Source organism: Bidens hawaiensis, unplaced genomic scaffold, assembly GCF_021521415.1.
Source record: "Bidens hawaiensis isolate Kalapana, Puna unplaced genomic scaffold, B.hawaiensis_p1.1 tig00016709_1, whole genome shotgun sequence".
NCBI classification, from domain to species: Eukaryota; Viridiplantae; Streptophyta; class Magnoliopsida; order Asterales; family Asteraceae; genus Bidens; species Bidens hawaiensis.
The window spans coordinates 68,869-93,460 of NW_027492530.1; positions in this window are offsets into that span (position 1 = coordinate 68,869).

Below are 24,592 nucleotides of genomic sequence, written 5' to 3' on the forward strand. Positions count from 1 at the left end.
CATCGATCACATCATCTCCCATCTCCTCGTCATCTACCGTCACCACCTCATCACCACCAGAACCGCCAGCTGCACCTGCAGACTCCCCCTGAGCTGTGGTTGTCCCAAGAGCTTGAGTAGTTCTTGGCAACTCACCACCTGCACCTTCCGATGCATTGGGATCATCGTCTCTGTCATTCTTCTTCTTGGTCCTGAGCTCGTCGCCTTTACAGCTCGTCTCCCCCTGAGATGCCAAGAACTCCTTCATAGCATCTATAATTTTTCCATGTTCAACCAGGAGGGACGACTGTAGTTGATTTTCTTCTACTAGGCGCTGAATAGTCTGGGTCTGGATAAGATTTATCCTAGATTGCTCTGCCACGACCCGCTCTAGTGCAGCTATTCTTTCTGAGTCTGAGAGGGTTGCATCGAAATCGAACCTCATATGTGAAATGTCTTGAGTGTACTGAGGAGGGATTTCCGATGAAACCGGGACATCAGAAGTAGCTGTGGACGTAACCGCAGGTGGTATCGTGACCGACAACCATGCAGTGTGAACCACCGTCGACTCAATAACCTGTGCAACAACCTCCGACGAAGTAAGCGTTGGAGGCGGCAACGATACAATCACGGGAGTCGAAAGTTGGAAAGTAGTGGGTGGGAGGCCAAATGTAGACGATGTAGCAACTACGGGAACACCCGTAGCGCTAGGCTTAGTAACCTGTAGAGATGAGGGAACCATTGTCATACCGGATAGTGCTGGTGGAGTGAAACGTACCACCCTAGAGCTCTCACCGGCTCCTGATCCTGCACCTATCCGTTCCCTTCTTGACCTTCTTATCAACTGTTGTACCTCTTCCTCAAAGTTTGACTCGTCGTCATCATCTGTTCTCTTTCTTTTCCCATGTAGTCTTTCTCGAGTCACCATAATCCTTCTCGCCTCTGCCACTTCATCATCAGAATCTGAGCCAGCCACCGTTGTAGCTGCCCTAGTAACATGCACAGTCGAGGCACGTTCAACTGGGACCTGAACGTTCTCCTCTGGATCCACCCGATCCATATCAAAGAATCCTTGACCACCAAATTCTGCGTCAAGGTCCACTTCCTCCTCCGGTGACACAACAGGAGCAGCAGGTATAGCTTGAGGTGCTCCTGCCTCTTGTGGTGCCGGGTCCCTAAACTCATCCCCTCGAGCAGGCACATACTCCGGGTTGATTAAGTACCCAAAGAGTGGAGTATGGCGAGGACGAAGCTCAGGTTTGCTCCTCGCACTGGAGGATCTGCATTGGGCGAAGATCCGTTTGTTCACACTCTCAACATATCGGATCGGACGGCGCTGAGGAAGTGTTGGATCAACATGATCCAGGATCATTTGAAGGAATCTTGGATACATGATGAACCGCTCACGCGCCATCGCTCTTCGTTGACGATCAATCTCGTAAAAGACCATCTGACTAAAGCTGAATCGCTTGTTGTATGTCAGAGCAGTCATCGCTGACTGCATGGTCGCGCCCATGCCATCAGTGCCCGCCTTTCTCCCTGACATGCATACTATCATAACATGCATGAGAAAGCGTCACTGGTCAAGTAGGAATCCCTTCATTCTCTGCGAATCCCCCAAGGGACCTGAATAACCCATCCTCAAAAATGCTCCATCGCGAAAAGGAGCTACAAACTCTGTCGGGTCATCCCTTGTCTCGTTTCCAAACCGCAGAGCCGCCAGGATATGTTCAGAAGAGAACTGAACCATCTGACCGTTGACTGTTGCGCGCATCACCGGGGGTTCGACTCTACAGTCGTATTCCACGGTCTGCCAGAAATCCTCAATGTTGGGTAAGGATATCGGCAGAGTTGTTGTAATGGCGTGGAATATCCTCGAGCGTAAAAGGAATGTGATGATTTCGCGGAAATCATCAACTCCGCTCGCTTCCGGGTCTAAGGTGATATACATGTTGTGACCCGGGAAGAACTGTCTTTGTTGATCACCTCCGTCATCACCGCCTGCACCACCTGCTCCAGCAACAGCAGCCATATCTGCAACAAACAGGTTAAGTTAGATAAACGTCAAAGTGAATCACAAGTTCGCCTGTTACCATGAGCGAAGTTGTGATCAATACTGTATAGGCGAAGTTAAAGATGAGGCGAAGTTGGGAAACAACTTCTCTTCAACTTGAACTTCGTCTGAAAATAGTTAAGTAAAATGGTCCAGGCGAAGTTACGGATAGCTTCGCCTAATCACAACATCGCCTCATAAACTGTTTCAAAATCAATAATCAAGCGAAGTTAAACCTCAGGCGAAGTTACGGATAACTTCGCCTAAAACTGTAACTTTGCCGAATCTGAATCGGCAACAGTTAGGGATATTGAACGACGTGTAGATGATGATTTCGGAGATCGAGGACTCTGAAATACATGATTTTATGAAGTTCATGCAAATTACTATCACGTAATATCAAGTTTGAAAATCGGGTGTTTAGGTTTCAAATAATCGAGGTCACGAAACGGGTCGAATCGACTTGTGATTAATATTAACGACAATGATTATACGAATATGGAACCCTACACACCTTGAATCGGATTAGAATCGAAGACAAAATAACACAGTTGGTCGATGAAATACGATCGATAAGTTCGCCGAAATATCGGAGGATAAGTTCGCTGGTATTTTGAAATAATGAAATCGTTTGACCTTTAAAGTCCTTTATATAGGGTCACAGATGTATCGGCGAAGTTGTGGATAACTTCGCCTATCAGGCGAAGTTATGCAGAACTTCGCTGATATTAAAATTTTTCAAAACAAACCCCATAATTTGAACAATTTGCAATTAAGTTTTAAAACATCATTTAAAGCGTTAAATGATACGATCAAGACCAAGTAACCGGGTATAAAATCATACAACTACAAAAATAACAAAAATTTGAAAAATTAAAGTACACGGGATCAAATTTCAGTCTCGACAGGGACTACCATGTTTTAGAAAAGATCCGAACAGGAATCATACTAATTTCGTGACTGTCACACAGATCCGTGTTTAGCTGTATTATGACATAAAGAAACAGGTTGTAAGCAGGTAATTTACTTAAAATGGTTTTCATCGTTTCTGTGATACGAGTTAGGTTCAATTAAGCTCAAAACTTAAGTGGGCAACAACTCAGAGATTATGATGCCTCCTATCTATTCTCAAGGCGTATTTGGTTTTCCCCAAGTCACCCCGAATTGACCTTGACCCGTAGTGTCTGATTAAGTAGTAATTACTCTTCGATCTTAGAATCTGCTTCCCGTTCATCTTCTTGGGTCTTGATTAATAATCATTATCATTATGAACTCTAGAATATATATTTTTTTTTAATCTAACATGTATATTCACAACTCCAAGTAGAAAATAACTGCAAGTCCCGAATCTGGATCACTGCAGCGTCTTGACACGCTATCTTCACGGGAATCAGAACACTCACGGGCTCGTGTATGACTGGGTAATCGCTTTTCTGCCTATCATTTGGAAAGATATATATGAAGACATGCAGAACTCTTAAGAAGTTTCCACATAAAATCGAGTAGATTTAGTTAGTGTCACTTCTACTTTTACGCACCATAAAAAGCTACCATGACACACAATGACTGTCCTAAAGCCTTTTAAGCCAAATAACTTCACTAGTTAAGCACACAGAATCAGTAAATCTATCTTTTTCCAAGGTTGGATCAATTTTCTGTTAAAACATAGTAACAGAACTTCTTACGAAGTAGTAGACTTGAAAAATAATTTCATTTCCCGAAAAGAAAAATTTAACTTCTATCGCCCCGACCAAATCAAAGTCTTCAGGTTAACGGCTATCCCGAAGATCCAATGGATCAGCTGGCCCGACCACATACTAGTATGTGTCCTTCTAACTAAGTATGATCGACTAATTTTCAGCGAAAGAATGAAAACTCATCATAAACCGCCCCGGTCACTTTCAGTCATCTGGTTAATGGCTATCCTCATATTCTACAAGTAGAAATGAGGACAAAACATATCCGAAGACATGTCCTTCAAACTGTGGCAACCGACATAATTCTAAGCGATAGTGACGTTTTATTTTTTTTTTATTTTTTTTTTAACACACATAAGAAAACGCGGTTACTCGGGATTGATCATCCCATTCAGCTCAACAAGGTTTTGAAATCTAGATTTGTCAAACGCTTTCGTGAATAAGTCAGCGAAATTATCTAACGTGTCAACCTTTTCAAGCTCAATCAGCTTCTTCTCAGCACAATCCCGTATAAAATGATGACGTATGTCAATATGTTTAGTTTTACTGTGCTTCACGGGATTGTTAGTTACTGAGATAGCAGCAGTGTTATCAATGCAAATAGGAGTAAGTGAGAAATTCAGACCATAGTCGCGCAACTGTTGTTGAATCCAAAGAACCTGGGAGCAGCAGTTGGATGCTGCCATGTATTCTGCTTCACAGGTTGAAATTGCGACTGAAGTCTGCTTCTTGCATTGCCACGACACCAATCTGCCACCAAGAAACTGACATCCACCAGTTGTAGATTTCCGACTCTGATTGCACCCTCCATAATCAGAATCTGTGTAAGCAACTAGCTCCAAGTCTCCTCCTCTCGGGTACCACAACCCCAGCTTCGGCTTGCCCTTGAGATACCGCAGTATCCTCTTCGCATCCTTCAAATGAGATTCTTTTGGGTTTGCCTGAAAGCGTGCACAAAGACAAACAGCAAACATTATATCAGGCCTAGAAGCAGTTAAGTACATTAAAGAACCTATAATAGCCCGATATTGGGTTGGGTCCAGGTCTGCATCGTTGTCTGAATCAGCACCCAATTTGTGATTGACGCAGACTGGAGTGTCATATGGAGTGCTGTCCTCTATCTTGAACCGTTTGAGAACATCATGGACATACTTCGTCTGATGAATGAACATCCCGTCTTTCTTCTGATCAACCTGCAATCCTAAAAAGAAAGTTAGTTCACCCATAGCACTCATTTCAAATCTCTTCTTCAAGACGGCCTCAAACTCCTGACACATGGCGACCTTTGATGCAGCAAAGATAATGTCGTCCACGTAGACTTGCACTAGCAGAAAGTCGCTTCCTTTCTCTTGAAGAACAACGTGCTATCAATCTTACCTCTTTCAAACTCATACTCAAGCAAGTAATCGGATAACGTTGAGTACCAGGCACGAGGTACCTGATGTAGTCCATACAGCGCTTTACTTAGCTTGTACACGTGATCGGGAAAGTCATGGTCAGGAAAACCCGGAGGTTGCTCAACATACACAACCTCGTCGACTTTACCGTTTAGGAACGCGCTCTTCACATCCAACTGAAAAACTTTCATCTCCTTATGAGCAGCAAATGCCAAAAACAGCCGAATGGCTTCCAATCTTGCCACAGGAGCAAATACTTCATTGTAATCAATCCCCTCTTGCTGATTAAAGCCTTTAACAACCAGCCTCGCCTTTTTCCTGATAACAACCCCTTTCTCATCTCTCTTACATTTGAAGACCCACTTCGTGCCTATCGCATGCACATTTCTTGGTTTTTCAACCAAATTCCATACTTCCATTTTCTTAAACTGAGCTAACTCTTCTTGCATGGCTTCGACCCACGAGCTGTCCTTCAGAGCCATTTGATAGTTCTTTGGTTCAATCTGGCTGATGAAGCAGGTGTACAAGCATTCGTTAATAATGCCCGTGTCTATAATGCTTGTGTAAACACAGGTGTGCTCATTCACGCTTTTTCTTGTTTGTACACCGGCGGACAGATCACCTATCACATTCTCCAATGGGTGATTTTTGTGAATTCTCGTAGTCGGAACCGAACTGACATTTAGATTATCTTCCAAGTTCGAAGATAGCTCATCCATGGTTGATTGATGTTGAGAGTGAAACGGATTGATGAATTCCTCTTCAGTAGAGGCAGCAGGGGTATTGACAGCATTTGACGAGGAAGGCTGACATTCATCATACTGTGGTCTTTGCACCAAAGTGTCTTCCTCATCGCATATCATCTTCGTAGCAATTCGTTCCTCAGCTTCTGCAAAATCCAGATAAGGCATGTTAAAAGATTTAAAGAGTCTATCATAGTCGAAAACCCCAGCGGGTCCCATGCTTGGTTTTGGTGATTTGTAACTTGTGATATCAGTGTTACACACCACCTCAACCTTGCTGGTCGATGTATTAAAGACCCGTCTGTTGGGAGTCCCAACAACGTATCCGACTAAGATTCCTTCGTCGGCTACTTCACCAAATTTTGAATTGGTCTTTAATATCGAACACGGGGACCCGAATGGTTCAAGACCACTCAAGTTGGGCTTTCTCCCATGCATTAGTTCATAGCAAGTTTTATTTAATCTTTTAACAGTTAACACTCTATTAAGGATATAACAGGCTGTAGCAACAGCTTCAGCCCAGAACACCACAGGAAGTTGCAAATCAGCCAACATGATTCTGGCTCCTTCTATTAAAGTTCTGTTCTTCCTCTCAGCCACTCCATTTTGTTGCGGAGTATACGGTGCGCTGTATTGGTGTTCAATCCCCTTCTGTAGGCAGAAGATCTCCATCTGATAGTTCTTGAACTCAGTCCCATTGTCACTCCTGATGTATTTAACTCTTTTTCCCATAATGTTCTCAACTTTGGTAATCAAATTTATTACCATCTGAACAGTTTCATCCTTCGACTTCAGGAAATATACCCACGAGTATCGAGAAAAATCATCAGTAATCACCAAGCAGTACGATGTTCCTCCTAGACTTTTTACATTCACTGGACCGAAGAGATCCATGTGAAGTAGGTCTAGGGTACTGACTATTGAGTTGACCTTCTTGGTGTGATGGGATTTCTTGTGTTGCTTTCCCTTCTTGCATGATAAGCATTTGTCTTCGAAGTTGAAATTCTTCAAGGGAACCCCCAACACAAGCCCATTTTTGACAAGGTAGTTCATCTTACGAAGATGAATGTGCCCCATTCTTCTATGCCATAATTCGGACTCTGATTCAGTCGCTTTCGACAAAAGACACGATTCTTCAGTGGCCATTTCAGTAGACCTCATATCCATGATATACGTATTCTTCACTCTTGGAGCCTTCATAACAATCCAGTCCTCTGGTATCTTAAAACCAGGATACAACACTATCGCCTCATTCTTCGTGAAATGCACGGTATAATCCTTGTCACAGATCTGCGAAACACTCAGCAGATTGTGCTTCAGTTCTTCAACAAAGTTAACTTTCTCTAGCGTCATCTTCCCGTTAGTCACAGTCCCAATTCCTGTGATCTTTCCACCACTCTCTCCTGCGAAACTCACTCTACCACCTTGAACAGGTTTCCTGTCTTGTAACAATTTCTTGTTACCCGTCATGTGCCGGGAACAGCCGCTATCCACAACCCATTGATTGTTGGCAGCCCTGTTCAACTGTTCCTGCACGATTAAAGCAGATTATTAGAATCTTGGGACCCAAGACCTCTTGGTCTTGGATCGATACATCCCGTACCTTGGCTGTCCAAAGTTAGTATCATAATCATTTCTGTGAGTCCTAACAGGATACCTTCTTGTGGATTGTCTATGAGGCCATCCAAACCGTCTTGAATTAAATGAATTATTAGTTATGGTTTGGGTGTTACCAGTGAAAAACTGAGATCTATTTCTTTGAAAACCTGGATTAGTCCATTTTCTGAAATTCGATGGGTTTTCAGTTTTATCATTAAATTGATTACTGTTAGCTCTTTTCTCAGATTTTAAGGCCTCACACCTCTGAATTTGTGCTTCAGAGGGCAATCAGCAACAAGATGTCCTTGTTGATTACATCTAAAACAACACTTGTTTTCAACTTTCATATCAAAAGTTGTCTTAGATGTTGAGGTTGTATTACTGCCCGTTTGTCTCACATATGGTGGGACATACGGGTTTAGTGGAGACTTCTTTTCAGATGTTTTCTTTTTCTCTCCACCTCTTGGTAACACTCCCTCATGATTTGTCTCACACGACTCAGAAGACTTGTCCGAGTTAGATGAGACAGGACTCGGAGCAGAAAATTTTAACACTTGCAACAGGCTTACTAACTTCTTGTTCTTTAGTAGTAACTGGAACTGGAACTGTCTGACCATAGTCAACGTCGACAGATTTTTGATTACTAGGGTTAAAAGTGTAATTATGATTGAAAGGTGGTGGAACTTCATGATAACCAATTCCTCCCATTTTAGGGGAACCTTGATCACTAACGAGGTGATCAAGTATAGCGGAGGAATTTCTGAATTGCTCCAGTTTCCTGTTAAGTTCCACCACTTTTACCTGGTGATCAGCTATCTGTTTTTCCCTCTCAGCTATTAGTTTTTTTTTTTCTTCTAGAACCTCATAGCTAAGATCAATCATATTAATTTTTTCAGCAAGCTTTGCTTTAAGACTTTTAATATCTGTTTCACTAGCTTTAATTTTTACTTTGTAACTATTTTCTCTAGCTTTAGTGAAATGATGATCTTCTTTTAAAGTTTTATATTGCGCATCCAAACTAACAAACTGATCAGTTAGAGTTGTCAGTTGTTCAGACAGAAGTTCACACTTAGTACAAGGGAGTTCGGTACTTACCTCAGAGAGCCGGTCTGCTACATCTGCCATGTACGCTTCATTTTCGCCAGTTCCCTTCTCACTATCTGCATTTTCGATGTTTGCCAAGTTGGCCTGTTCAAATACTTCTTCAACATGCAGATTCCAGTTGTACTCTTCGTTCTGTCTGGAAATCATGGCTCTATAGTCATTACCACTACCACTTTGCTGTGTAGATCTGTTCTGACTGCGTTCTACACATTCATTCTTGCATTCTTTTGCAAAGTGGCCATTCTGCTGACAGTTGTAGCAGCGAACCTTCGTCTTATCAAACCCTGGCCTCTCTCCGACAAACTTCCTGCCAGTCTTCTTCATGAACCTCTTCACCCTTCTCACTATCATAGCCATCTGCCACTGCAGATCCATCTCCTCCAGATCATCAGCATCGATCTGGTCATAGTCTTCATCCAAAACTGCAGGATCAACGATCTTACCCTGAATGTAGTTCTCATACGAAGCTATAAAAGATGCATAGAGAGCAAACTGCTGTTCAGCAGATTTGACACTCATGGGCATCTTCGAGTAGTTGTTGTTTGAAACACTCGGGGAATAACTACTCTTGTTCGCTTGAGGTTGAGAAGCATTTGACCCTCCAGCTACATAGCACAGATCACCGTTCATGTTGAGTGATACATGTCCCTCATGTGTTGAGCTCGCGCCTGACTCTCCCTTAGAGTAATAAGCAGATGATTCAGTTTTCGAACTTGATCCAGAGTTAACCTTTGCACCATACATACCCGGATCTTGAACCTGATCGGTAGGTGTCTCCTTTCGTACCATGTTCAGTTCAAACGTTCTTAGCTTGTTAACTGCTGTCTCCAGGTCATAGTCAGTAAAGTCTTTATCTTCTCTCATCAACACTGTATACATCTCCCATTTTGGTGGGAGAGCATCAAGAAGCTTCTCAACAATCTCATCTTCTTTGTATGCAATTGAATAGTTGCTGAGTTCAGTCATCAGATGATAATATCTGGTGATGATATCATCAAGTGATTCGTTTTTCATATACTTGAAGACCGAGAATTGGGTTTTTAGAAGTTTAATCTTCGAAGCACGAATTCCCACATTGCCCTCAAAACGGTTTTCAAGAGCTTCCCAAAGTTCTCTAGCAGTCTTGTACTTTCTGAAAGTGTGCAAAATCTCTTGTGGAAGAGCCATTGTAATTGCTGCATGAGCTTTGCTTTCGGCTTCATACATTTTCTTCTCTTCATCTTCCATCTCTTTGTACTTCTTGATCTGATCACGACCTTCATACTCAGTAGTAGGTGGAATGTAACCATCTTGTATGCATACCCACATCTTCGCATCTTGATACTTTACATATTGTTCAAAACGATATTTCCACGCTACATAATCAGTTTTCTTAAGCATCTTGGGTGCCTTTGTAGCCGAACCTGCTTCTACTTCCATCTTTACCAGTTCAGTAATGTTTATCGAAGACATCTTTCTCAAAACTCAAAGAAATCCGAAAATCAAAAATTTTATTTTCAAACAGCTCTGTAGGCGAAGTTGTCGATAACTTCGCTTAAAGCTTAACTTCGCGTGAATTTGTAACGTCGCTCACTTTCTTAAATTCGCTGGATTGGCGAACTTGAGAATAACTTCGCTTAAGTTGAGCGAACTTGGGAGGTAGGCGAAGTTGAGGGTAACTTCGCTTGAGGTAAGCGAACTTGAAGAGGTAGGCGAAGTTGTGGATAACTTCGCTTAACCTTATATCTTCGCCGAAACCCTATTAACAGTGACAGCAACTTCGCCTGATGAACACGAAGTTTCTGCAGATTAGATTTCTGGGTTTTTCGAGGTTTGTGAAGGTGTTATGGGTTGTTTAAGCTTGTAGGAGATGAGTATGACACAAAAACTCAGAAAACTCGTCCCGCGAATAGTCGAACGGAACGATTTCTATACCCGCGTGATAATCCCGAACCACACAATCGAGCAAAAGCTCTGATACCAATTGTAGGTTCCCAGCCGGATCTATACGAGATATCACGTACTACGCAGGTGCGGAATCCCTACGTTAGACGTTACGAGTATAGAAAACAATACGATTAACACACGATAATCAAACACGTTGTATACCGACCTTAAACACGTGATACGAAGATCACTTGATTACAGACTCTCTCTCTCTCGAATACACGAAAACTGGAAAACTGAATGAATGATTAATAAGCCGTAACAGATGGCTTATATAATCACGACAACTTAGCCTGGCATGTTCAGGCGAAGTTTTCACTAACTTCGCTTGACTAACAAGTTCACCCATATCAGCGAACTTGTTAGCAACTTCGCTTATACAAAACATAAAACATTACAAACGCGATTACAGACACTAGACACTGAACTACTGACATCATGCACCAACACCTTTCTCAATCAATTTTGACAGTCTAAAGAACAAGAAGACCATTGGAGTCAATGAGCCAAGACCAAGTGAAAGGTTCAAGAAACCTAAAGAGCATGAAATATTCAAAGGAAAGGTTTGGTGTAAGAAGTGTGATGAGTATGGGCATCATACAGACTCCTGTAATTAAAGACTTAAATTCAAGCCTTTTCATGTCCCAGATGAAACAAAGTATGGACAAGACTTTGTGGCCTATAAAATGAAGTATGAAAAATATTTGGGTTTGGGAAAGGATTGTGCAGAGGAAGTTCTGGAAAAAGAGAGCCAAAGGCATTCACTAAAAGTCAAGAAACATGTGCTCAAACCTGTTAACAAGGTTAAATCTTTAGTGAAGCATGTGAAAACTGTTAAGAAGGACTCTCAACCATTGAGAACAATCCCAAAAAGGGATAATTAGTCTGTCAATCTGATAGTTCTCAAAGATCATCAAGCAGTGAGAATACAAAAAGACATGTGGTATCTAGAAAGAAACCAACAGAACTCACTGGTGATGAGAAGTTTCTGTTAAAGCATGGATATGAACCACAAGGTTTTCTTTGGAAACCTAAACCTAAGATTAAGGTTGAGATAGTTGCTGATGTGAGAGACTACTCTGAAAAGAAGGACTATGTGATAAAAGAGTGTGACACTGACTCAGCTGAGTACCAGAACTCAACATCACTAGTTAAAACTCCAAGAGAGTGTGGTTATGAAACAGATAATTCAGACAATCTAGAAATCACTCATGAAGATCCTGAACCAACTACACTCACTTCCCAAGCTGTGTCTGAAACTGAATCTGATGAGCTGCAAGTTGATAAGGCTTGCACTTCATCACTCAACTAATCAAACTTTCTTTATATGTGCAGGAACAGTCCACTCCTCTGAATGACATATGGTACATGGATAGTGGATGTTCTAGGAACATGACTTGTGACAAGAGATCTCTTGTCAATTATGAAGAAAAGTATGAAGGTCCAGTAGCTTTTGGGAGTGATGAGATTGGTGGAAAGATTGTTGGAAAAGGAATCTTAATAAATGAGAAAGTCTCATTTGACAATGTATTTCATGTTGAAGGTCTTCAGTACAATCTGCTGAGTATATCACAAATGTGTGAGAAGGGATACAAAGTCAGTTTTGATGATTCACACTGTTTCATTCTAAAACCTGAGTTTGTGATTCCACCTGAAATGATTATGATGATGGCACCAAGAAATGGCAATCTGTATGAATTGAATATGAAAGAAACTGTTTCAAGAGGAGGCGCATGTTTTGTTTCCAAAGCCACTGAAAATGAGTCAAAATTGTGGCATAGGAAACTATGTCATGTGAACTTGAAGAACATGAATAGACTTGTTAAAGGTGAGCATGTCATAGGCTTACCTACAAGAGAGTTAAAATTGGAAGATCATTGTAGTTCATGCCAAAAAAGAAAACAACACAAATCTACTCATAAGCCAAAACTCATCAACTCAATTGATCAAGCCCTTGAATTACTTCACATGGATCTCTTTGGTCCTGTAAGTGTACCAAGTATAGGGAAGAAAAGATATTGCCTTGTGATCATTGATGACTATTCAAGATACACTTGGGTTTATTTCTTAAGTACCAAGGATGAGACTGCAGAGTTGATTAAAGGTTGTGTAACAATGATTGAGAACAAGTTGAATAAGAAAGTCAAGATGATGAGAAGTGACAATGGCACTGAGTTCAAGAATGGAGTTATGCAAGAATTTTGTGCAGAAAAGGGTATACTACAACAATTCTCAGCTCCTAGAACTCCTGAACAAAATGGTGTAGCAGAAAGAAGAAATAGAACCTTGATTGAAGCTGCAAGAACCATGTTAGCTGATGCAATATTACCTGTCACTTTTTGGGCTGAAGCCATAAATATAGCCTGCTATTTTCAGAACAGAGTACTTGTCAACAAAAGGCATAACAAAACTCCATATGAAATATTTCACAACATAAAGCCTTACATTAAGTTTTTCAAGCCCTTTGGATGTAAATGTTTTTTTCTGAACACAAGGGACTATTTGAACAAGTTTCAAACAAAATCCCTAGACTGTTTCTTTGTTGGATATTCTACACACTCAAAAGCTTACAGAGTATATGTGAAAGACCATTTGAATGTTATAGAATCATCTGACATCATCTTTAATGAGAATCAATTCAATACAGTTGATGGTGCAGCATGGCTGTTTGATCATGAAAAGTTAATAAGGTCTTTCAAGATTTATCCTGAAGACTTTGATGAATCTTTCTACAAGACCAGTGAAATTGAAGAGAAAAAGAAGAAATCATTGGACTTGGAAGAATTATGGAAAAAGGTTGCTAGAAAAGAAAAGGAGTATACTTTTGTGAAGAATTTCTCATGTTATATTGGTGAACCTGATCAAGAAAACATCACAATGTTGAACATGATCATACTGAGAACAATCAAGACAATCAAGATGTACAGAATGATTAAGTTCAGCATGAGGGTGACACAAGCAACCACCTTTTGATGAACCAAAGATTGATGAAATGAATGTCTTGACTGAAGGAGAGGATGAGTCTGAGGATTCTGATGATGATGATGATGACCATGAGAATGATCAAGGGAAAGGAGGTGAAGCTTCTAGTGTTGTGTCCCCTCAAGTCACAATGACTGAGGAACATAGGGCAAATATTGAGCTGAGTGTGTTAGAGGCTAAAAAGAAAAATCCATTGGTTATAAAGTTAAGAAGATTCGGTATAAGCTTTGAAACTTTGGCTGCTATGAAAGATGATGAATTGAAGCAGAGATTAGAAAAAGAAAATGATACTATCAAGAAGCTTATGCAACAAATGAATAGAGATGCCCAGAAATACAGAGATTATCTCAGAAGGCATAACTATTCAGAAAAGGATCTGTCTCACTTTAACTTTGACCAACTTCAAGATTTGTATAACAGTGAAAGAGAGAAGGTAATTGAAAAGTGTGTGAAAGAAAATGAGAAACTGGAGAAGATGGAAATTTTGAAGAAAAGGTTCGGAGGAATGTGTGGATACCTGCTGGAGAGAGGTATGAAACCTGAAATTGTTGAGCATCTGTCAAGAGAATCAGTGGTAGACCAGTATAATAAATTGAAGAGAAAAGAAAAGTTGAAAAGGGCTCAAACTGAAAGGTCTACCAAACAGGCTGAAGAAACTGATGAACCTCATGCTAAGAAAAGAAGAATTCAAACTTTGAGGGAGAAGACAAAAGAACAAGTCAGATCAGTGAAACCCCTACTCCTCAAGAAGTAAAGCCTGAACCTGAGGATGAACCATTTGTTCCTTGGGAGAATGAAGAGATGATCAAGATTCTGAGGAACATAATGATCAAACAAAGGGGAATGAGTGAAGCAGACTTTAATGTCTTGGAAAAGGAGGATCTGAAAAACCTTTTCTATCTTCAAAAGAATGAATGGGAAAAAGCTTTAAGAGAATGTGAGAACCCAAGATACTATACAGATGGAAGATTTGTACCTGCTGGGTTGGCAAAAACTCCTGAAATGACAAAAATGTTACTAGAACTTAAAGAACATGGAGTAGATATTGTTGAACTTGCTAATCTTCCAACTAAAATGGTAGAGGCCATCTACATAAAGTTTTTCAACTTAAGGCCTGGGAAACCAAAGAAGTCTATTCCTTTCAGGCCACCAATTTCAAGAAGATTTCCACAAGGTGGAAGAGGTTAAGGTGGAAGAGGTGAATCAAGCAGTTCTGCACAACAAAGAACAAGACCACAATCTGATGTGGATCTACCAAGAGAACTGTACTTTGACTCTGTTACTGATTCATTAAAGGTGATTATGGAGAGCAGACAATTGAGAGAGATTGTTGTTAGGAGTGACTTCAGTGAATATAATGAAGAACAACTGGAAAGGATGGTGACTCTTAGATTGCAGGATTATCGGAACAGAAACAAAATGGCAGGTAGACAGATGAATGATCTGTCTAAATTCTTGTATGAAGAAGCTGACAAAGGGTTCAAGTTCTTGAAAGAAAAGATAAGTTGGAGAACTATCCAACTTCACAAGTCAAAAAGGACTGGAAAGCGGAAGAGAATGAACATAGCTGAGAGAGATTATCAGATGACTATCAGAGAAGAGAATCCTTTGTCTAACATGAATACATGCATAAGTCTGGGAAGAAGAATGAGACGCCCCAACTACACAGTACAGAAGAATGGCATTATAGCTGAAATTGAATACAAAAAGAAAGCTGATCATTTTGTACTAAGAAACTCTGATGGAAAAATACTAGGGATTATTAAGAAAGATGAAGACTTGACCTGCCTGCATAATTAAGATTTGATGGATATAAGGGACTTGGCTATACCAGAAAGTCACACTCACTACCAAGCCCTTAATATCTTCAAAATGAAAGTTGCTTCTGAGATAGTCAATCGAAGACAAGTCGTTCATAATGCAAGAAAGAGACAAGATCAATAGAATAGGCTTTGTTTTGTAATGTCCTCGGACAACTTTTGATTATGTAATCTGTTTATGTTATTTGATTATGTAATTTGACTTTGAACTTTGATGTGTATTTTTAACTAAGTGTATGTAACCTTAGAAATGTTTTGGGTCAGCTGAGGTGTTCCAATCTAGGGGGAGATTGTTGAGTCAAACAATTGACCTAAGGGGGAGATTGTTGAGTCAAAGATTTGACCAAAATGAAGTACATGGAAGATTGGAATCTTCTCAACCTCCTCAGAATTCGCTAAGTATGGATCCGGGCACACCTTAGACATCTGAGCAAGCTTTTACTTAGCCGGGTATGATATTTTGTCTACCGGGCAAGGTTTACTTCAAGTAGTCTTCTTTAGTGGATATCCGAGCAAGGTTTGCAAATTAGTGCATTGTCGAGCAAGGTTCACTAGTTTATGTAAATCCGAGCAAGGTTCACTTTATCAAGCAAGTCTGTTCTTCATAGCCAGGTAAGGTTTTCTCCTGAGTAAGCTTTTGGCTAACCAAGTCCATGAAGCCAAGTGATTGGAAGACCGGGCAAGGTATTCTTTAATAATTATGGTCCGAGCTTCTAGTGTTAACCTAAAGAAACCCGTATTATAGATGCTTAAATCGCACCATGTAAACGCGAATATTTGGATGATTGGACCCTTGGGGTTTGTAGGCGCTGCATAGACGATTCAATCATACCTAAATCATGATATTTGGTTCAGAAACGAAGGAGTATTGTAGATCTAATACATGCTGACTGTTATTTGTTCTTATCAATTTTGACTTTGACCTCTGAGTCAAAGTCTGGATAAGAACAGGGATGATTCGTTATAATTGATCAATTCGTTACGCGTTCATAACGAATGGGACTCATTCGTGTGACTTGATAACGAATGAGCCTTTAATTCGTTATCTACCCATTCGTTACATTAAGATAACGAATTAGGCTAACAAACTAAGTTAACGAATCAGACGAATCAAGCGATTCGTTACTTGCCCAATTCACTATGTTTAGATAACGAATCAGAATGACGAACCAGATGACGAACCAAAATAACGAATTAGCTAGCAAATCTGAAAGATAACGAATTAAGCTAACGAATTAGGACAGCGAAGCAGATAACGATTAAACTGTGATCTGATAACGAATTAGGCTTAATTCGTTATAGCAAATTTTTGAGTCAAACAATTGACCTAAGGGGGAGATTGTTGAGTCAAAGATTTGACCAAAATGAAGTACATGGAAGATTGGAATCTTCTCAACCTCCTCATAATTCGCTAAGTATGGATCCGGGCACACCTTAGACATCTGAGCAAGCTTTTACTTTGCCGGGTACGATATTTTGTCTATCGGGCAAGGTTTACTTCAAGTAGTCTTCTTTAGTGGATATCCGAGCAAGGTTTGCAAATTAGTGCATTGCTGAGCAAGGTTCACTAGTTTATGTAAATCCGAGCAAGGTTCACTTTATCAAGCAAGTCTGTTCTTCATAGCCAAGTAAGGTTCTCTCCCGAGTAAGCTTTTGGCTAACCAAGTCCATGAAGCCAAGTGATTGGAAGACCGAGCAAGGTATTCTTTAATAATTATGGTCCGAGCAAGCTTGATGTATAAATGGAATATTTCCAAGTAACATCTGGCAAGGTTCAACTCAAGAAAGGAACAGTACTCCCGAGTACACTTTGCTAACAAGTTATATTATAGCAAAGAGTTGAAACTGACCATCGAAGAACAAGGTTGCTCGTAAGGGTTTCTCGGGCAAAGTCTGGCAAAGTCAAGAAGACTGAAGTCTACCCGGTGAGTATTTTACTTGGTAAAATACTCTTCAAGTAAAGTCTACCGGGAAACTGATCCCGAGCACACTTCTATGTTACCAAGTCTAAGGCAGGCAGAGCACACAGTCTAGTCGGAGAAGTTTACTTATCCAGAGCCTACCCGGAAGAATTGTTTTACACTTAGAATATTTTTTAATTACGTAATTTGAATATGTATGTACGTTTGGGGTTTCTAGAAGGAATGACAGCTGTCCAAGGGTGTCAGGCCTATAAAAGGAATAATTAGGGCACACCTGAAGAGAGAGAGACACAACACGAAAAAATAGGCGGCTGAATACGATCATCTTTATATTGCCATTTTCCTAAAAGAAACCCTAAATCGATTATCCACTTTGTATTATTGATATTATATAAATGGAAATCTTTTGAGTGAATCTTGTTTGTGTTATCTATCATTGAATACTTATTAAGCAACCGTATGTTTGTTATTGATTCCGCCTTTAACAAACGGATATCTTTCTAAATATAGCAACCCGTCATTAACTCCCTTGTCGACACATCAATCTGTGTGAGTTATGACATGATTAAGTAAGATCCAGCTGAAATCGAGGGACCAGACAAGTGGTATCAGAGCTTGATTACTGCTATTTTAGAAAGATTGTTGCTGATTGAAGATTGGAAGAAGAATGACGTAAGCAGACCACTGTTCCATTGATTTATGACGTCAGCAGCTCTGTTCTTCATTTTTCTTCCAGATCTACAATCATTTGGTGTTTTCTCTTCCTTGTTTTATTTAAAGTTTTAATCTTTATATTTATATCTTGTTCTTATCGAATCAGACACCTCAGATCTAAACAATCGATTCTCAGATCTGAATATTTTCTTTAAACTCTGTTTTTATTAAGAAATTACTTTTGTTTTCACAAAAATGTCTGGTTACGAGGAACAAGAGGTGTCTACTAACAAGATTCCTAGATTGTATGGACAGGAAAATTTCACTAAATGGAATGTCTTGTTTGAAGCAGTCGTTTGCTACAATGATGTTGATATGTGGAACTCCATCAAGAATGGTCCACAAGCTACTGTTGAGGAAGGTGCAAATGCAGCTGCAACTGCTGCTGTAAGAGAAAGAATGAGAAAGGTTGATGACAAGGTTTTAGCTATGTTGAAGCTAGGTCTGTCTTGGGAAATACTCACCAAGGTTGAACATCATCCCAATGCCAAGGCAATGTATGATGCAATACTTGAAATGTTTGAGGGAAATGTTGAACCCAAGAACATCAAGAAGCAGAGATAGAAGCAGCAGTTAGAAAGACTCAAGTATAAAAAAGGAGAAAGGTTGAAATCTATTCTGGAGAGGTTTCTGGGAATTGTGAATGAGCTCAGAACCACAGACTATGTCATGACTGATTTTGATCTCAATACCAAGCTGCTCAGTTCTATGCCAAAAGAATGGTATATTGCCTGCAAGTTCATACTGACAAAGCACAACTTTAATGAGCTAAAATGGGATGATGTAGTGTGCTTTCTACAAGCTGCAGAGATAGAATTGATAGAAAATGAGATGATTAGAGAAGAAAGACCCTGCTTCAATGTTTCAAATGCATTGATTGCACCTATGGGTAACTTGACTACAAATAATCAACAACAGATTCCTATCATTGAACAACCTGTTGAACTCAATTCTGATACTCCAAAATCATTTGTTGGTGTTAGCACAAGTAATCAAGGAAATCAGCAAAGATTCAATATACAGCTGATTGATGACACTGATTCTGCCTCTATGGCAAGTGGGAATGTTCCTCACACCGGTAGTGTACATGGTCACAGCAGTGATACACAGGCTTTGCTTTCAATGTTCACTGAGTCATATAATGCATTTCTTGCAAAGAACTTAATTCACACAAGTGTAGTACAAGATGATCTTGAACAGATAGATGCTGATGATTTGAAAGACATGGATTTGAAGTGGCAAGCTGCCATGTTAGCTTTGAGAAGTAAGAGGTATAACAGAACTGGTAGACCTCTGGTTTCTGGTCCTAATGAAAGGATTGGATTTGACAAGTCAAAGGCAATCTGCTACAATTGCCAACAGCCAGGACATTTTGCAAGAGAATGCAACCTGCCAAGGAACTATCAGATGAATCAATTTCAGAATCAACAACCAAGAAATCAGCAACCTCAGTATCAGCAGCAGCCTCAGTATCAGCAGAGACCAAACAACAACAACTTCAATCCCAACAACAACTACAATCCCAACTTCAACAAATTTCAGCCTCAAATGAATAATCTTTATCAAAGTATGCAACAGAATCAAGGTTTTCAAATGAACAATCAAAACCTTCAAGCAGTTCAAAATGTTCCAAACAACACTGTTCCAGTCAACCAAAATCAACCAAGAAATCAAGGAAATGTGGCAGTGACTACACAACATGAAGGTAACTTTGATTGAAACAATCATGAAGAGGACATTGCTGATGATATTAAGAAACCAAATGTGGCATTTATGGCTATAAATGAAAAAGAGACTGGATCATCATCTCAGGTACACTCAGCTCCCACTATTGATTTGAATGAACTTATCAATGACTTGAAAACAAAAGTAGGCAAGCTGGAAAGTGAGTGTTTCAGGAAACAAAGTATCATCAATAGGTATGAGGCAAGTGAGCTGATCAGTGAAGAAAAGATCAAAAGTTTGGAAGATGACTGCATGATCAGTTACAGAGCTCAATCCAGATACATCACTGATATAAATGGATTGAAAAAGATGTTAGTTGAAGAAAAGGTGCAGAACACAAAACTGAAAGTGGAAACTGAATTTTTAAAGAATTTGGTTTCAACAGGCAACATATGTGGTATTCTGAACCAAGTAAAGGATCAAGACAAATACAAAGCAGTTCCACCTCCATTCAACAACAACTTCATGCCAAAGGTTGACAAAGAGAAAAGAGATGCATACTTGCAACAATTCAGAGATGTCTTTCAAGACAAAGATGAATTTGTTGATTTGTACAAGTAGGTAAAAGTGAATGAAGAAGGTGAGTTTGTGATTAAGGAAGAAGAAAAAGTTGATAAGTCAATTGGAGTTCAAGTCTTTGAGGATGACTTTGATCCTGTTGAATTGAATCAAGATGACTTGAGTGATCAAAGTGATCAAATCACTGATGAAGAGATCAAAGCTGCTGAAAGAGAAAGAAGATACAAGAAACCAGAATCAGTTGACAAACTTTCAAAGTATCCTCCAGTCACATCAAGAATGAAGAAACATAATGAAAGAATGAAAAGAGAACATGTGTCCTTTGACATATGTGAAAGAAAGAGGGTAAATTACAATGCTGTAAGGCCTCCAAGCCAAGAAGTATTGGAAAAGATAAAGCAGAATAACAAGAAAAGGGTGCAAGAAGATGTGAATGTTGAGAACTTTATCCCTGTTTATCCTATTTTCTCTAATCATGAAGTTCTTGATATTGGAGAAGTGGAAACTATGGAAGAATATGAGAAAAGACAATCAAGACATAGAGAAAATCAGGATGAAGAACCACTGAATATGCAAAAAATTGTGTTTGTAAAAAGCAAGACTAAAAGAAAAGACATCAAGATTGAGGAATTTGTTCCTTTTGTAGGTTCCCAGCCGGATCTACACGAGATATCACGTACTACGCAGGTGCGGAATCCCTACGTTAGACGTTACGAGTATAGAAAACAATACGATTAACACACGATAATCAAACACGTTGTATACCAACCTTAAACACGTGATACGAAGATCACTTGATTACAGACTCTCTCTCTCTCGAATACATGAAAACTGGAAAACTGAATGAATGATTAATAAGCCGTAACAGATGGCTTATATAATCACGACAACTTCGCCTGGCATGTTCAGGCGAAGTTGTCACTAACTTCGCTTGACTAACAAGTTCGCCCATATCAGCGAACTTGTTAGCAACTTCGCTTATACAAAACATAAAACATTACAAACGCGATTACAGACACTAGACACTGAACTACTGACATCATGCACCAACAGACTCCCCCTTGGCAGTAGCTTCATATCTTTATCTTTAAGCACTTGCCATGTAATCTTCATGCATGCACTCCCTCTCTTACACAGACCGTGACTACTCGCTGATATTTCCTCGCTTCGTCTTTCCAAGCAGGAATATAGAATATCTTCTTCTCGTTTAACACCTGCAGATCAGCTTTAGATAAATTAACAAGATGCATCGGATCATACACTCTTAGCACTTCTTGTTCGTCTTCGTCTTCCATCACGGCTTCAGCAGTCTGGCAATCCACATACCACCATTTAAGATCTTTCAGCACATCTTGAGGCATAGTCTTCATTGGAACCTCTTTCAAACACCGAATCGGCTTATATTTCATCACCATCCAAGGTTTGCCATCTGCTCTCATTCCTCTTTCAGTATCTTCAACTAATTTCCCTTTCTGTGGTTCTAACAACTCAAACTTTTTCTCTTTAATACTTTCTTTCCATACTATCTTCCCAATAACTCTGGCCATATTATCATCACTTCTATTAATCAACCCCAGACTGGCCAAATCTTTTACCTCACACTCAGGTAAGGTATTTAGAGATCTCAACGTCCTCTTAAAGTATTGGATCCCATCATATCTTTTCACCACGAACACTTTGAGCTGTTCATCATATAACCAACAGATAATGCCTTTCTTTGACTCAGCGTACCCTTTAATATTATAACTTTTCTTGAACATTGTAGGTACCACTGGCTTCTTCGCTTTGATAAACCAATGAGCATAGCCTTCCTTCCATCTAGGCTGCTCCTCCCATTCTGTATCATCAACTACTGTATCTTCACATACATTCGACTTCTCAACGGTTGGAAGCTCGTGTTCAACATTCTCCTCTACAATTTCACCTTCTTCAACATCATCTTCTATCACTATCTGTGCACCAATCTTCTCAATTTCTTCTAATGGCAGCACATCATCATCACACACATCATCATCATCTAACATATCATGATCCAACTCCTTCAAGGCATCGATCACATCATCTCCCATCTCCTCGTCATCTACCATCACCACCTCATCACCACCAGAACCGCCAGCTGCACCTGCAGACTCCCCCTGAGCTGTGGTTGTCCCAAGAGCTTGAGTAGTTCTTGGCAACTCACCACCTGCACCTTCCGATGCATTGGGATCATCGTCTCTGTCATTCTTCTTCTTGGTCCTGAGCTCGTCGCCTTTACAGCTCGTCTCCCCCTGAGATGCCAAGAACTCCTTCATAGCATCTATAATTTTTCCATGTTCAACCAGGAGGGACGACTGTAGTTGATTTTCTGCTACTAGGCGCTGAATAGTCTGGGTCTGGATAAGATTTATCCTAGATTGCTCTGCCACGACCCGCTCTAGTGCAGCTATTCTTTCTGAGTCTGAGAGGGTTGCATCGAAATCGAACCTCATATGTGAAATGTCTTGAGTGTACTGAGGAGGGATTTCCGATGAAACCGGGACATCAGAAGTAGCTGTGGACGTAACCGCAGGTGGTATCGTGACCGACAACCCTGCAGTGTGAACCACCGTCGACTCAATAACCTGTGCAACAACCTCCGACGAAGTAAGCGTTGGAGGCGGCAACGATACAATCACGGGAGTCGAAAGTTGGAAAGTAGTGGGTGGGAGGCCAAATGTAGACGATGTAGCAACTACGGGAACACCCGTAGCGCTAGGCTTAGTAACCTGTAGAGATGAGGGAACCATTGTCATACCGGATAGTGCTGGTGGAGTGAAACGTACCACCCTAGAGCTCTCACCGGCTCCTGATCCTGCACCTATCCGTTCCCTTCTGGACCTTCTTATCAACTGTTGTACCTCTTCCTCAAAGTCTGACTCGTCATCATCATCTGTTCTCTTTCTTTTCCCATGTAGTCTTTCTCGAGTCACCATAATCCTTCTCGCCTCTGCCACTTCATCATCAGAATCTGAGCCAGCCACCGTTGTAGCTGCCCTAGTAACATGCACAGTCGAGGCACGTTCAACTGGGACCTGAACGTTCTCCTCTGGATCCACCAGATCCATATCAAAGAATCCTTGACCACCAAATTCTGCGTCAAGGTCCACTTCCTCCTCCGGTGACACAACAGGAGCAGCAGGTATAGCTTGAGGTGCTCCTGCCTGTTGTGGTGCCGGGTCCCTAAACTCATCCCCTCGAGCAGGCACATACTCCGGGTTGATTAAGTACCCAAAGAGTGGAGTATGGCGAGGACGAAGCTCAGGTTTGCTCCTCGCACTGGAGGATCTGCATTGGGCGAAGATCCGTTTGTTCACACTCTCAACATATCGGATCGGACGGCGCTGAGGAAGTGTTGGATCAACATGATCCAAGATCATTTGAAGGAATCTTGGATACATGATGAACCGTTCACGCGCCATCGCTCTTCGTTGACGATCAATCTCGTAAAAGACCATCTGACTAAAGCTGAATCGCTTGTTGTATGTCAGAGCAGTCATCGCTGACTGCATGGTCGCGCCCATGCCATCAGTGCCCGCCTTTCTCCCTGACATGCATACTATCATAACATGCATGAGAAAGCGTCACTGGTCAAGTAGGAATCCCTTCATTCTCTGCGAATCCCCCAAGGGACCTGAATAACCCATCCTCAAAAATGCTCCATCGCGAAAAGGAGCTACAAACTCTGTCGGGTCATCCCTTGTCTCGTTTCCAAACCGCAGAGCCGCCCGGATATGTTCAGAAGAGAACTGAACCATCTGACCGTTAACTGTTGCGCGCATCACCGGGGGTTCGACTCTACAGACGTATTCCACGGTCTGCCAGAAATCCTCAATGTTGGGTAAGGATATCGGCAGAGTTGTTGTAATGGCGTGGAATATCCTCGAGCGTAAAAGGAATGTGATGATTTCGCGGAAATCATCAACTCCGCTCGCTTCCGGGTCTAAGGTGATATACATGTTGTGACCCGGGAAGAACTGTCTTTGTTGATCACCTCCGTCATCACCGCCTGCACCACCTGCTCCAGCAACAGCAGCCATATCTGCAACAAACAGGTTAAGTTAGATAAACGTCAAAGTGAATCACAAGTTCGCCTGTTACCATGAGCGAAGTTGTGATCAATACTGTATAGGCTAAGTTAAAGATGAGGCGAAGTTGGGAAACAACTTCGCTTCAACTTGAACTTCGTCTGAAAATAGTTAAGTAAAATGGTCCAGGCGAAGTTAACATCGCCTCATAAACTGTTTCAAAATCAATAATCAAGCGAAGTTAAACCTCAGGCGAAGTTACGGATAACTTCGCCTAAAACTGTAACTTTGCCGAATCTGAATCGGCAACAGTTAGGGATATTGAACGACGTGTAGATGATGATTTCGGAGATCGAGGACTCCGAA